This window comes from Sarcophilus harrisii, chromosome 4 (assembly GCF_902635505.1).
Source record: "Sarcophilus harrisii chromosome 4, mSarHar1.11, whole genome shotgun sequence".
Classification (NCBI taxonomy): domain Eukaryota; kingdom Metazoa; phylum Chordata; class Mammalia; order Dasyuromorphia; family Dasyuridae; genus Sarcophilus; species Sarcophilus harrisii.
Window position 1 is genome coordinate 171,395,057 of NC_045429.1, and position 13,541 is coordinate 171,408,597.

The 13,541-nt window shown below is 32.9% G+C and overlaps 1 long non-coding RNA gene across 1 annotated transcript; it reads left to right on the forward strand.

The window, feature by feature from the left end:
• The first annotated feature begins 44 nt into the window (after window positions 1-44).
• LOC116423146 lies at window positions 45-10,982 on the forward strand. The gene is made up of 3 exons (XR_004233617.1): window positions 45-226; window positions 7,843-7,991; window positions 10,337-10,982. It is a non-coding gene; the product is annotated as an uncharacterized LOC116423146 (long non-coding RNA).
• The last annotated feature ends 2,559 nt before the right edge of the window (window positions 10,983-13,541 follow it).

Consider the following 13,541-nt stretch of genomic DNA (forward strand, 5'->3'; position numbering starts at 1 on the left):
TTTGGACTCTTCTAAGACTCTTCTCTTAACTGCTTCTTTTCTGAATTCCTCTCAACTACATTTCTTTAGAACAGTTAAATTTAACTGTCTCCCCCAGGTCTTAGCTGCCACTTAACTTAGGTCAGAAATAAATTTTAGTTTCTTCGTTCTTATCATACACCCTGATGGAAGTAAATCTACCCAGGATTTTGTCTTTTAGCAGTATAAATGAAATTGAGACACTATGGTAAGTAAACATTTAATTTTATCACACTGTCTCCTATATTCAGTGTAAAATAGCAATTGTTATGCAGGGCAAAGAATTGTGGGAAGATATGAGTTTAGTCCTATATGTCCAGCAGCATATCCCAGGCTGGTATCTCTATCCTTCTGGCCTCTATTCACAATCACAATAATGGAAACAAAAATTACATTATTTATATAACAATGACATAAATATTATAACATATTTTCCCCCCAATTATAAGATTCCCTGGAGAAGAAGATGAAAAAGTGCCTTCAAATACCATCATTTTTAACTTTTTGTAAACTTCTTTAGTTAAACCAACTGAAATATGCATCTAATAATTCCCATAGCAACCAGATACTTGCTTCAGAGAGAGACTTCACAATTCTGCTTAAATTATTTTGCTAAAAATGTTTCCCCACATCTTTCAGAATCAGCTTTAAATATTTGAAGGATTGTTGTATAAAAAAGGGATTGGATTTATTCTACATTAACCTGAGGGATGGGAAGCTAATGATAAGTAGTTTTCCACTATCTAAAAGAACTACCAAGCTGCTAAAGCTGTCCAGAAGTGAAATGGGTTGCCATATGAGTTCTCCATTCCTGGAATTCCTAAAGTGAAAACTTGGTGACCTCACAGAAATATTAACAGAGGGATGACATATTTCAAATAGGTTTAGACTAGATGACTTCGAAGGTCAATTCCAACTGATTCTAAAATACATTGAACTGTTTTAAAACAAAATGGAAATAGAAAAATCAGAATGGTTTTAAAATAGAGAAATTTGCTAGGACCATCATAAGAATTATTTGTAATATTTTTCAATGAAGAAAAACTTCTTATATTAATTATAACATCAATTCTAATATGTAGTCAGGGTAGGGCATTATTGTTTGTATTTTTCAGAAAGGTAAATCAAAGTTGGGGAGTAACCATAACCTTCCCAAATTAAATGGGTAGAAAACTTAGAACTAGATTTCAGGTCTACTTATTTATCTAGCATTAATTCCTAATTTTGTGACCTTTCTTCATTAAGCTGCAAAGGATTTCAAGGATTTATATAGCGCAAGTATTCGACTTAACCGGTCTTTTTTAAAGACAACTGTTCATTACAGAACATAACTAAATAGGTGATTCTAAGCTATCCAACCCTAAGCCCATCAATAATAATGAGAGTTACCATTCATTTGTCAGACTCCTGCAAAGCAGGTTCTCTCTTAGCAAACAAAGAACAGACATGTTGTTCTGTTTTAGGTGAATGGTAATCATCACAGCTGCATTGGTAATTCAGTTATTCAGCAGAGACATTGTAAACTACTTGAAAAGAAACCATCTGGTGCACAGTTGTGGGACCAAAACCAATTAAAACATTTAAATTACATTTTGTTTTTCATTTTTAATCTATAAAAATAAATTTAGCAAGTTCCAATTAGTGGCTTCATTTTTCTCTATTAGTCTATACCATATGCAGAACTCCTGGGTAGTTTGTGAATCAAAGAAAGGTGTATATGATATTAAAATTACATTGTAATATTGGATTGACTAAGAGACAAAAAGTATTTTATGTATACACAGAGAATCATTAAGCATAAAAATGAATATTCAGCATATCAAGACAGAATCCTATGATTATTTGTTTTCTTACCTTTAATTAATTTTTTTCTTTTCTTTTTTTTGGGGGGGGCTGAGGCAGTTGAGGTTAAGTGACTTGCCCAGGGTCACACAGCAAGGAAGTGTTAAATGTAAGAGGCCAGATGTGTACTCAGGTCCTCCTGACTTCAGGACTGGTGCTTTATCCACTGTGTCACCTAGCTGCCCGCTTGATTTTTGACCTTAGTTTAGCATAATGCTTGGCACATGGTAGATACTGAATAAATGCTTGAGTGACTGATGTAGACAGAATTGATTCGCAATGAATAGCTTATCATCTGATTATCTATTATTATCTCCTCCTACTGGTAGTCTGAACTCCACCTCCTTCATTCCTCAACTCTTGATAGGTCACCTTTTTTGTGGGGGTAATTTTGCCTGGACTCATGCCTCTGTTCCACTTCCTTGGACCTTTTAAGGTATAATTGTTCTCTTCATTCCAGGTTCACTTTATGTTGACATTTTTCGTTTGATTATAAGCTCCTCAAAGGCAGGGAGGGACTAGCTTGATGGTTTGTGTTTGTATCTTCCACATATAGCACAGTTTATGGTACATAATCATTTTTAATAATGCTTCATTTAACTATCTAATAAAATACACTTAATATTGCAAATCCTTAAATACATAAAGCCAGGTGATACACTGAATAAAATGCTAGACCTGGAATTAGAAAAAAATTGAGTTCAAATGTGACACTTAGTAGTTGTTTGACCCAAGGCAAGGCATTTAACCTCTGTTTTCCTTAGTTTCTTCAACTATTACAGGGGGATAATGGTTACACTTACCTCTCAGGATTGCTGTGAGGATCAAATGAGGTAATATTTGTAAAACACTTAGTATAATATCTGGCCCATGGTGATACTATATAAATTTATTATTATTATTATTATTACCCTACAAATCAAGTCCTTCAAATTTTAAGCAAATTAATTGCAGGCCTACTAAAGAAAAATTTCTTACAATTGATTTAAAATAAACTTTGTAATGTTTTCACTTACAGAAGTCAAGTTCAAGAAAAACCAATAAAATGGAATTCTTACTCTGAGCCTTCTAAGGCCATTTTATATGTCTGAACTTGCAGATTACTAAATTCTCAACTTGTAATAGAAGTTTATGATACTGAAATGTTTAAAAACCTCAATCAATAAAGTCTAATCCAGTGGCTGCTATAATATTGATGAAGCTAGACAGAATAATCATAGTATCAGTAAACACAAAGGAAATAAATATCAGTGTGCCTTTTCCTAACTACATTGACTGTGACAGTTTTGTGCCTTCCCTGAGTTGTGTCCTTTAATGGGAGACACATGTGAAGCAAAAAACCTGTAAAGTTCATGCAAGAACCAAGACAGATGTTCATGTACACATGGTTAGCATCATAGGTTCCTCCCTTCAGGATCATGACTTACCCTGAAGCTGCTTCTGTTCCCTCCAGCCCCACACAGTGATATACAAAGAAATGGATTCCCATTGAGAAAAACCATTCTTCCTCAGTTCAGAAAAGATATTATGACTACAATACGTTAGAAATGCATAAACACAGGAGGGGTGATGGAGCAAGAACAGGGAGTGCACATCTTCAACTATAAACAAGGTAAAGTGAGGATTCCCAGGTAACCAGGTTCTGGTAGGCTTGTGCTCATAGCTATCTATGTTCAGTTTTTTCTAACAAACTTTCCAGGGACTTGGAAGAAGATAAAGAAAACCAGGGTCAAGATAGCCAGTAGAGGTACCTGGCTCCTTGTTGACTTTCATAACTGCATATAATGCTTTCTGCAATGGATAAAGTTTTGGATCTATTAATCAGCTATAGATAATATAAATGTCTTTCTGCAAAGTATATTTGCAGCTTCTGAAGCTAGACACCATCCCTTTGACTCTGCCTGCCCTAAAAAGTCAGAAGGACCTGAAGATTATTATTTACCAATCAAAAGTATTCAGTAGCCACTGAATAGAAAATTTATAAAAGAAGAAACATCCTTTTGGTTTTGTGAAAACCCAGCTGCCACTAAAAAAGTTCAATATCTGAAGTCTAAACAACTTTGAAAAACTTTAGATCAAGGTAGGAGGTTAAAATGATATTAATAGTACACAATAGCATTTGCTTTCATGATAAACTATAAAAATCAATAAACATATTTCATATTTCTTTTTATCAAACTGTTTAACTATTATTAAATTTAACATTCAATATATTGAGAAGAGATGGCAAAAAATTAAACATAATAGAGCTAGTGGGACCCTTCAGGAATCATGTAGTCCAACTCTATCATTCGACAGATGAGGAACCAGAAATTTTAAGATATTTGCTCAAGGCTCATAGGTAATAAATGGCAAGTCTGGAATTTGAACTAAGGCCCATTGATTCCAAATCTATCACTCTTTCCACATCTATCACACTTTTTCCCCCTGAGGCAATTGGGGTTAAATGACTTGCCCAGGGTCACACAGCCAGGAAGTGTTAAGTATCTGAGACCAGATTTGAACTCGTCTACCTGACTTCAAGGCTGGTACTCTATCCACTACACCAACTAGCTGCCCCATACCACACTTTTAATTAACACCAATCCATATAAAAATCAAAGAACACTGTTGACCCAATATTTTATCTTATCTATGCCTCCATCCCAAAATTATGATAGACAAAGGAGATATTATGAATATTTAAGTCAGTGCAGACAAACTAGGGAAAGAATTTTACCATATACTTGTAAGATACTTATGAAATCACCATTGAGCATAACTTCATTATCTATCCTCAGATTTAACCCCCTTTTAAAGATAATTGTAAAGGTTATATCTTTCCACAGCGTTTAGAAAAGCCAACAATATTCCTATAGTCTTCTCTACTATCAAGATAATAAGCTAAAACTGTGATTGTACTATTACTTCTGGTTAACTTTCAAAGATAACAGAGTTAAAAATAAGGAGACTAAGACAGGTTCCTCCAAAGGAAGAAACAAAGTGAGAGTATCATGTCAGAAACCATTTAGCTATGTAAGCAAGGTGAGAAAATTAGAAAATATTTAATTTAAATTAAATTAGAAAATATCAAATTTAAAAGATGGCATTAAAGCTCAGAGAGTTTTTAGAGTAACTACTAACATAGGTCTGCCTTAATCTCAGATGATAAGAACAGTTGTAAAGAGCTTTGATATATTAACCCTTTGATTAATGCTTTCCTGATAACTATCTGAAACAAATGGACACTATCTCACTTTCTTGTACTGCAGGTTATGTCTCCTAATTCAGAAGTTCCCAAACTTTTTCTATTCATGGTACCCATTTTGTTTCATTCTTCAACAACCACCATTGTGTGTGCCTTCTGAGACAAAATAGGTACTTTATGAATGGTTACTGACTGACTTTTGAGCATAACTTATATAATATATAATATAATAAGCATCATATTGGATACCAGTCCCTTATTTCCTGTTCCACACTGATGTTCATGCAGCAATTGCTTTTTTTAAGAAATCATAGCCATCACTCAAGATCCATGTTTTCAAAAATATGATTGCATAATCAAGAAAGTTCAAAATACAAATAAAACAAAAACAACTCAGATATTTGAGAATATAGAATAAGGAATGTAGCTTGATTTTGTAATTGTAAATTTGTTGAAGTTGTAATTCGCACTGGACAGATAATGAACATCACTATTTCCTTTGGAAATTTAAAATATCCCACACTACAGCTCACTGAATGATAGTGCTGAGAGGAACCACAGAGATCATCTAGTACAATACCTTTATTTTATAAATGAAGAAACTGAAACCCAAAGCATTTGTTTTATCCTGGTTCCTGTCCAAGGCAATTAGATGGTGCAATGAATAGAGTGTCAGGCCTAGAGTCAGAAAGACCTGAGTTCAAATCTGACTTCAAACACTTACCAATTGTATGATCCTGGTCAAGTCACTTAATCCTGTTTGCTTCAGTTTCCTCATCTATAAAAATGACTGGAGAAAAAAAATGGCAAACCATTCTAGAGTCTTTACCAAGAAAACTCCAAATGGAGTTACAAAGAATTAAGACATGGCTGAAACTACTAGACAACAACAACATTCCTGTTCTATCCATTTGTCTATCCCTCTTATGTAATCACTCAGGAGATAAAGTGTTACAGTGGAAAAACACTGGCTTTCTAGCCAAAACACCTGGGTTTAAACTATATCCTCTGAGATTTATATAGGGATTTGGGTCTCAGTTTCCTTATCTATGAAAAGAGGAGATATATTTGATGTCTTTTAAAGTCTTTTCCAACTTTAGATCTATGGACCTATGAATATTACTAATTCTACTCATGATGCTAAAAAATTGTTATTTGTAAGAAAAGAAATAATCTTTTTCTTAAGTTATATAGCTCTAAATATATGAGCTTAGATTTTAGATTACATAACTTCATGATATAAGCTGATCTAGATTCAAACACCATCATGAATGATCTTTTATAGTTCATTTTTAAAAGTGTTCCTAACCTTTTTTTTCATCCATGGCTGTCAAATTGTTAGAATTTCCCTGATGTCCCCTGGGAAGATGTCCCTTGATGTCCTGTACCTGTTTAGGGCAGGTAGTGAGAAGCTGGTGGAACTGGAGTTAGTATCAATTGAAGAAGTAGCCCAAACATCCAAGAAAGTTTCTGGTGATGTGATTTTCTCTGCCTGAGAACATAAAATCCATTAATAAATAAAGCTTCATTGTTTTAGATGGGAAAAGATATCAGAAACCAGCTGTGTATTATGTACTGTGTATATCTATGTTCTCTATGTACAGACAAACAATTCACTCTATCTTTAAATATGAAACTTTATCACCTTTGTAACAAATATTACATGTTTATTTCCAGAACTCAAAATCTATTTATGAATTAAAATTTTATTGTTCATTTTTTTCCCACCCAATATCTCTAACTTCCCATTCTCATCTACATTTCCTGACTTTTATCATTTCCTTTGGTCTCAAATTTCAGTCTCAACTAAAATTCCATCCTCTACAAGAAACCTTTCCTGATTTCCCAGCCAATAAGCTTTTATTAAATGTCTAAGTATGTAAGCATTATTCTAGAAACTCCTTTCATGCCTTTTATCGTGATTGCTTGCACTTTATCTGGGAAATATCTTATTTGTATATTGCTATTTTTATGTTGTCTCTCCCATTAGACTACGAGTTTCTTGAACACAGGATCTATTTTTGACTTTCTTTTCATCCCCAGAGTTTGCTTAGCAAGTATCTGGTACATAGTAGGCATTTAATAAATGCTTGTAGATTTCATTTGACATTTCATTTGTATGTTTGAGAAAATTTTTATGTATTATGTTCATGTTGGATGTCAAGTCTTTTGTTTTGTTTTTATTTTGTGTTCTGATCTTAATGGTTCTATCAATTTTAAAGGTATTTATGAGTTTGGGGCTTTTGTTTGTATATTAGCAATTGATTATAGCAACTATTAGGAAAGTAAAAATTTCATATGTAGGTAATTGCAGGGAGTCAGGGAAGGGGGGAGAATTTAGATCTTTACAGGACATGCATGGTATCTTTCTGAGTCATATCATTCTGAGTCTCAATGAACATGCTATTTATATTCCTTCCATAGTCCAAATTAATAATAATAATAATGTTAATAGTTTAATTTCCTTCACTTAAGTATTCATTTTAATTAGTTGCTTTACAAGAATAAGTTTATAAAAATTTATAAATACATAGCAGTTAAACAAATAAAACTTAAGTAACCTTTTCCTTGCCAAAATAGGGGAAGAGAATAAATCAAATAGAAGTTTTTTCATGTTATTTATTTTATGTTTTCTTTTTATAAAGAAGAATAGTCACACTGGAGAAGACTTTGAACTTTATTATCAAACAAACATGTATCCATTTACCTTTCATATGTTTTCTGTCATCCTTCTTACCATCTTTCCCATCTTACCCAAGCTGTTTGTATTTAAGCTGGTCTCTGCTCTTTTCTAGTTTGACTTCTTCATCTATTTGATCCTGCAGTGAGGTTGAAATGCTAGATTTGATCAAAATTTGGTTGAGAAATAGTTGAGAACAACAATCTGCTTCATCTTATTACAGTCAACCCTGGCTTCATGACCTCATCATAGAAACAAACTAAGGTAAAAATTTGTACAAATTATTCAAAAATGGTAAAAATTATCCTTTTATCATTAAAGAAAAGCCAAAAAATAGTCATATGTAAGTATGGCACATATATATGGCCAAAAGTGGTTGAACTTTTCTTTTTTCATTTTTAATCTTTGTATTCCAATGACAAGCACAGTGACTATTACATTTATATTCATAACACGTAGTATTCAGGGGATATAGAAGATTGAAAGCTAGACTTGTCAGAAAGAGTTCAAATTCTGCCTTAAGATATTTCCTGGTTATGTATTCCAAAGCAAGTCATTTAATTTCTCATCCTCAGTGTTCTCATCTGAAAAATAAATGATAATAGCACCTATCTCATAGGCTTGTTGTGACAATAAAATAAGATAACATGTCAAAAATTTTGCAACCCTTAAGGCACTAAATAAATACTACTTTACAAATAATTGTTTCTTTAATATATTTATTTTTATATAAATGTCCTCTATATCTAAATGTGGTAACCTACAAGGGTCATTTACAAGAGAGAAGATGGGTACCACTATATGGTAAAGAATATATTTCAATATACATGTACCCCTTATGATCTTCACCTTGCATTGGAGTCATTTAATCAGATGGCTCTAATTTGGATATTCAGGTTATGAGAGGTGGGGGGTGTGGAAGAGGGAAGAGGTTAACCACATTCTGTGGGACTACAACCAGATTTTTGGCATCTGAAACAAAGACAAACAGATTACATGATGCTACAGCTTGGGTACATATGCATTTTATGTATATGGATCGACATATTCGTATTTTTCTCCATTGTAGTAGATTAAGGTTGAATCTCATGGCACTATACTATCTGTGTTTACAGCTAGAAACCACAGTCATACTGAATGCATTTATAACTAAGTGCACAATTCACAGCTTTATCACTTGTTTTATGAGTCCATTTGGTTTGGCACAGAGAAAGCAATTAATCAAATGTAACTTTTCAGGATCTTGTCTTTATTTATCCATCGACATTTCATCAGTATTAACAACAGAGTACTGCTTATTTCTTAACAGTAAGCATTTCTCATTTCATCTCAAGGAGATATATATTACAGTTACATGGAAACAGAGTGGTATTCAGTAGATGGTTGCACAACTACAGATGCCTTTTTCCCCGACACCATTATGGCTAAGGAGATCCAACCAAATGAAAAACAGTTCTGATGAAGTGAGAAACAGAAAAGTGGTACCATGCAAATGTTATTACATAGTAAAATTCAGGCCAGCACACACATTTTTTGTCCTTCCCTTTAATAAGTTTATGTTGATTCAGAAGAAAAGGGTGAAAATATATTTATCCCAATCAACTTATTCTCCAGATAATTTAAGACAACTTGTTTAACAGCTATTCTTAAAAGGTTTCTTTTATTCTTCTGCTTCTATTTTAGTTCAAGGTAATTTACACCAAAGTTAAATTCTGGGTAATTGAATAAAGAAATAGGATAAACCAGATGTTATTTTTCTGGACTAGCATGGGAGGCAGCAGGGCATAGTAGATAGAGGTCTAGGCTTAAATTTGGGGAAATCTGGATTCATATCTTTCCTCCAATAAATACTAGTTGGGGAAAAGCCATTTAACTTCTCAATGTTTTAGGTTTTTCTCTAAAATTATAAGTAAGGCTGAGTGTCCAATAGGTCTGGTGGACATTTACACACACATGGGCTCCCCATGCCAATAAAAGCATAAGTGTGAATCTTCCCTCCAAAAAATACGTGTGCAATGTAATAATTGAAGGAATTGAATGAATAATTGAATTTACATGAAGGTCAGTATACTGTCCACATATTTCCCAAGTTAAAATATTTTCATGAGATTCATTTTAACCTGTTTCGACAGCCGTACTAAAGTGTCCACCCTGCTCCTCTGGGATCCACGCCAGCCATGCAATGCATGAAATCATGGGATATGTTATGATGCTATCCCTGAATGATTTCCAACATAAGTTATATTTAAAGCATTATACCATAGGGAGAAGAGTACCCCCAAAGTATTATTAAAGTACATGCAGATGTGTTTTTTTAAATGTGTAGCACAATAAACATTGTATATTCTACTAAAATGTGCTAGTAGGTACCCATAGAAATAGCAGAATACTGGGTTATGAAGGTATTGCATAAATGAGTTAAGCATATGTACATTAGAAAATATGCAATGAAATAGTAATTTGTTCTCACTAATATATGTGTATACACATGTATGCATATCCATATGGTTGATTGTTTCAGCTGAAATAATTATAGGTATGCATATTTATACTTATTTGATTAATGCACCTGTGTTGGAATAGCATAAAACTAAATTCCTTTCAAATAGGAGTTTCACAATTCCAGTAAATTCGACTGAGTTGTTCTACTTCTTTTGGGATGGCCAAGCAACATTCTAACAGCTGAGTATGGTTATAAGAACAATTCCAGTTCAACATATTTTCTTCAAGGGGGTCATACTTTGTGACTAAACCTCACTGATTCAACTGAAGCTTTCTGAGGGAATTTTTGAGACTTCTGGATTTCCAATGTCAAATGCCTTTCTGAACTGCCCCCAGCAAGATCCAAGAATATTTGAGAGGAGCACAAATCTACCATAAGACCTGGAATACTTTGATTCAGCAACCCCTGCTGCTTCTGAATCTTCAGATTTCAGCAGAGCTGGCATTTGCCCAGGTGAGAGTCACCCAAGAATGCTTTGTGCACTGTTTCTTCCAGAAGCCCATGTGTTAGACTTGGTTTATACACAATGAAGTCCATTCTCCCTCTTTCCCTTATGCATGCTGGGCTCTCCTCAGCTGCTGAGATAGAGAAGATAAAAATGAAGTGAAAAGAGTCTATTATCATAAGCAGCAGAAAAAGCAAAGTGATGGATGATGTGTTATCCAAATTCTTAATTCTCTTTGGTTTCACTGGCCACCTGAGGTGATATTCCACTATGAGGAAATTATACTATTTCCTGTGTAACTATCAATTAATCAATAAACATTCACTTATTAAGTATACCTTTGTACCAGGCATTGTGCTATAAGCAACACAGAAACAAAAAAAGAAAAAACATCCCTATTATGAAAAAAAAAATCACATTCTATCAAAAAAGGAAAGACATAAAGATGTCAGTATATGTAGTTTTTAGAGACTGTGGGGTCCTTCTTTCAACTTCCACTCTTACTAGCAAGTTAGATCTCCAGAGATCAGTTATATTTTCATCTTCTCTCATTATTTTAGGAAGTACTTTGTGGTAGTGTAGGATTATCCTAATGTGCTCAAAACCCAATCCAACATATTTCATACCCCCAAATAATTCAACCAATTATCCCTTCGATATCATCAAACTAGCTTTTACCACAGGATATTTACTTAAAGATATGCTTAGAAGAAAATTACACACCCGATTATTTCCTCCCTGCTCTGTCACCAATATGAGAGTGATTGAATTGGTAAGCTATTTTGTCAATTTTGCATCAGCAACCAATCAAAATAACTTTTCTTTACCACTAAGGAAAGGTTCAGAAAATAGTTACAGGATGCTTATATATCCTAAAGTGGTCCATCTATTGCTCTTTTATCACACACTTCAAAAAACAAGTTTATTCCCATGCACATTCCCAGAAATGGCAACTCTCTTTCTCTCTCATATGTATATATATATATATATATATATATATATATATATATACACATACACATATATATGTACATACATATATGTATACATAATCTCTAACATATACATATATGTGTGTGTATCTTTGTGTATGTGTATGTATGTGTTTGTGTATATATGAAGAACAAGAATCTCTAAAGCCTACATATATATATATATTTTTCTCTATTGATAGACTCTAAGTTCTTTGATGACAAGGATATTTTAAATTTTTGCTTCTGTGTGCTCTACCTCTTTAGAGCACACAGAAGCAAAAATATATATATATATATATATATATATATATATGAAGAAAAAGAATAGATAATGGCAATATACATATTGACTACAAGGGTATAAGTAGAACAATTTACCACAAAAATATTGAGTGAGTAGTTTAAAATATTTATTATATGGACTGACTGATCTCTGGAAGCAATGAGGAATATTGAGAGAAAAACCAAGATATTCACAAAATTATTTTTAAAGGAAATATAGGTCATGGGCCAACTTGGTTTGAGTTCTTTAACAAGAACCAAAAAAGAGAAAGATGTAAAAATAATTAAAACTGATCAATACATTAGAAGGTCTAAAGATATATGCAGTGTGTTACCTTGTATCTCTTATCTCTGCAAAGGAGTGGGCTAAGAATATCTTATCTTTTCTTTGGGGTCATGATTATTATTTGAAATTTTAAACTGTTCTCAATATTTTTGTAATAAGTTGTTCTTTTTACTTATACCATTGTTGTCAATATGTATGTTATTTTGGGGCTCTAGCTCCATTTACCGCCCTCTACATCAGATCATTTAAATCTTTACATATAGCTTCATATTCATCACATCCATCATTTTTTATGGTACAGGTATATGCCATTATATTGATGTTTGTTTAGCCATTCCTCAGTCAATGGGCATTAATTTTATTTCTAGTTCTTTGCTACCACAACAAGTACTGCTATAAATGTTTTGGTAAGTATAGACACTTTCTTCTGTTAAATGACTACCTTGGAGAATGTATCTTATAATAGAATCTCCAGATGAAAGAGTAGAGAAATTTTAGTCACTTCAAAATCATTTTCCAAAATATGTATATTAATTCATAGTTCTACTGACAAATACTTCTGACATTAACTATCTTCTTTTCTAACTTACTAGGTATCAGGTAAAACCTCAAAGTTGTTTTGATTTGCATTTCACTTATTTCATATGGTTGCTAATCATTTGAATTACTTTCTTGGAAATTGTTTGTTCATATCCTTTGACCATGGCTGTGACCGTTTCTAATGGTGACATATATTCAAGGAGTTGTACAAATAATTTATTTAAAGAAATATGTGATCAGAAAAGGAGATAAGTTAATTCTTATAATGAGAACAAGGGATAATACCTAAATAACCAAGGATTACAGTAGCATATATTCAAAGTTCAACGACCTAAAAGATCTCCCATTCGTTTGATAACTAAGAGTTCTTAACCTGATGACTGTGAATTTATTTTTAATATATGTATATGTTGTTAATTTTATTTCAATATAATTGGTTTCTTTTCTAATATTGTGTATTTTATGCATTTAAAAATATTATTCTGGGATGGGGTCCAAAGGCTTTACCAAACTACAAAAGGAATCCATGTCACCCACAATAAAAAACTTTTAAAGCCCTTGTATGTGAGGAGGAATTCAACAAGAATCATACATTATGATAAGATATCAATACAGAACATTGTTATCTGTACTACACCAATGAAAACATATGTGGATCTATTCAAAGAAATAACATGAAATATGCATTATTCTAATCTTCTGAAAAAATACTAGACAAAAATAGCTCTGTCCCAGGAGTACTTGAAGATGAGGAGAATGTTCTAGGGATCCAAATCATTGGTGG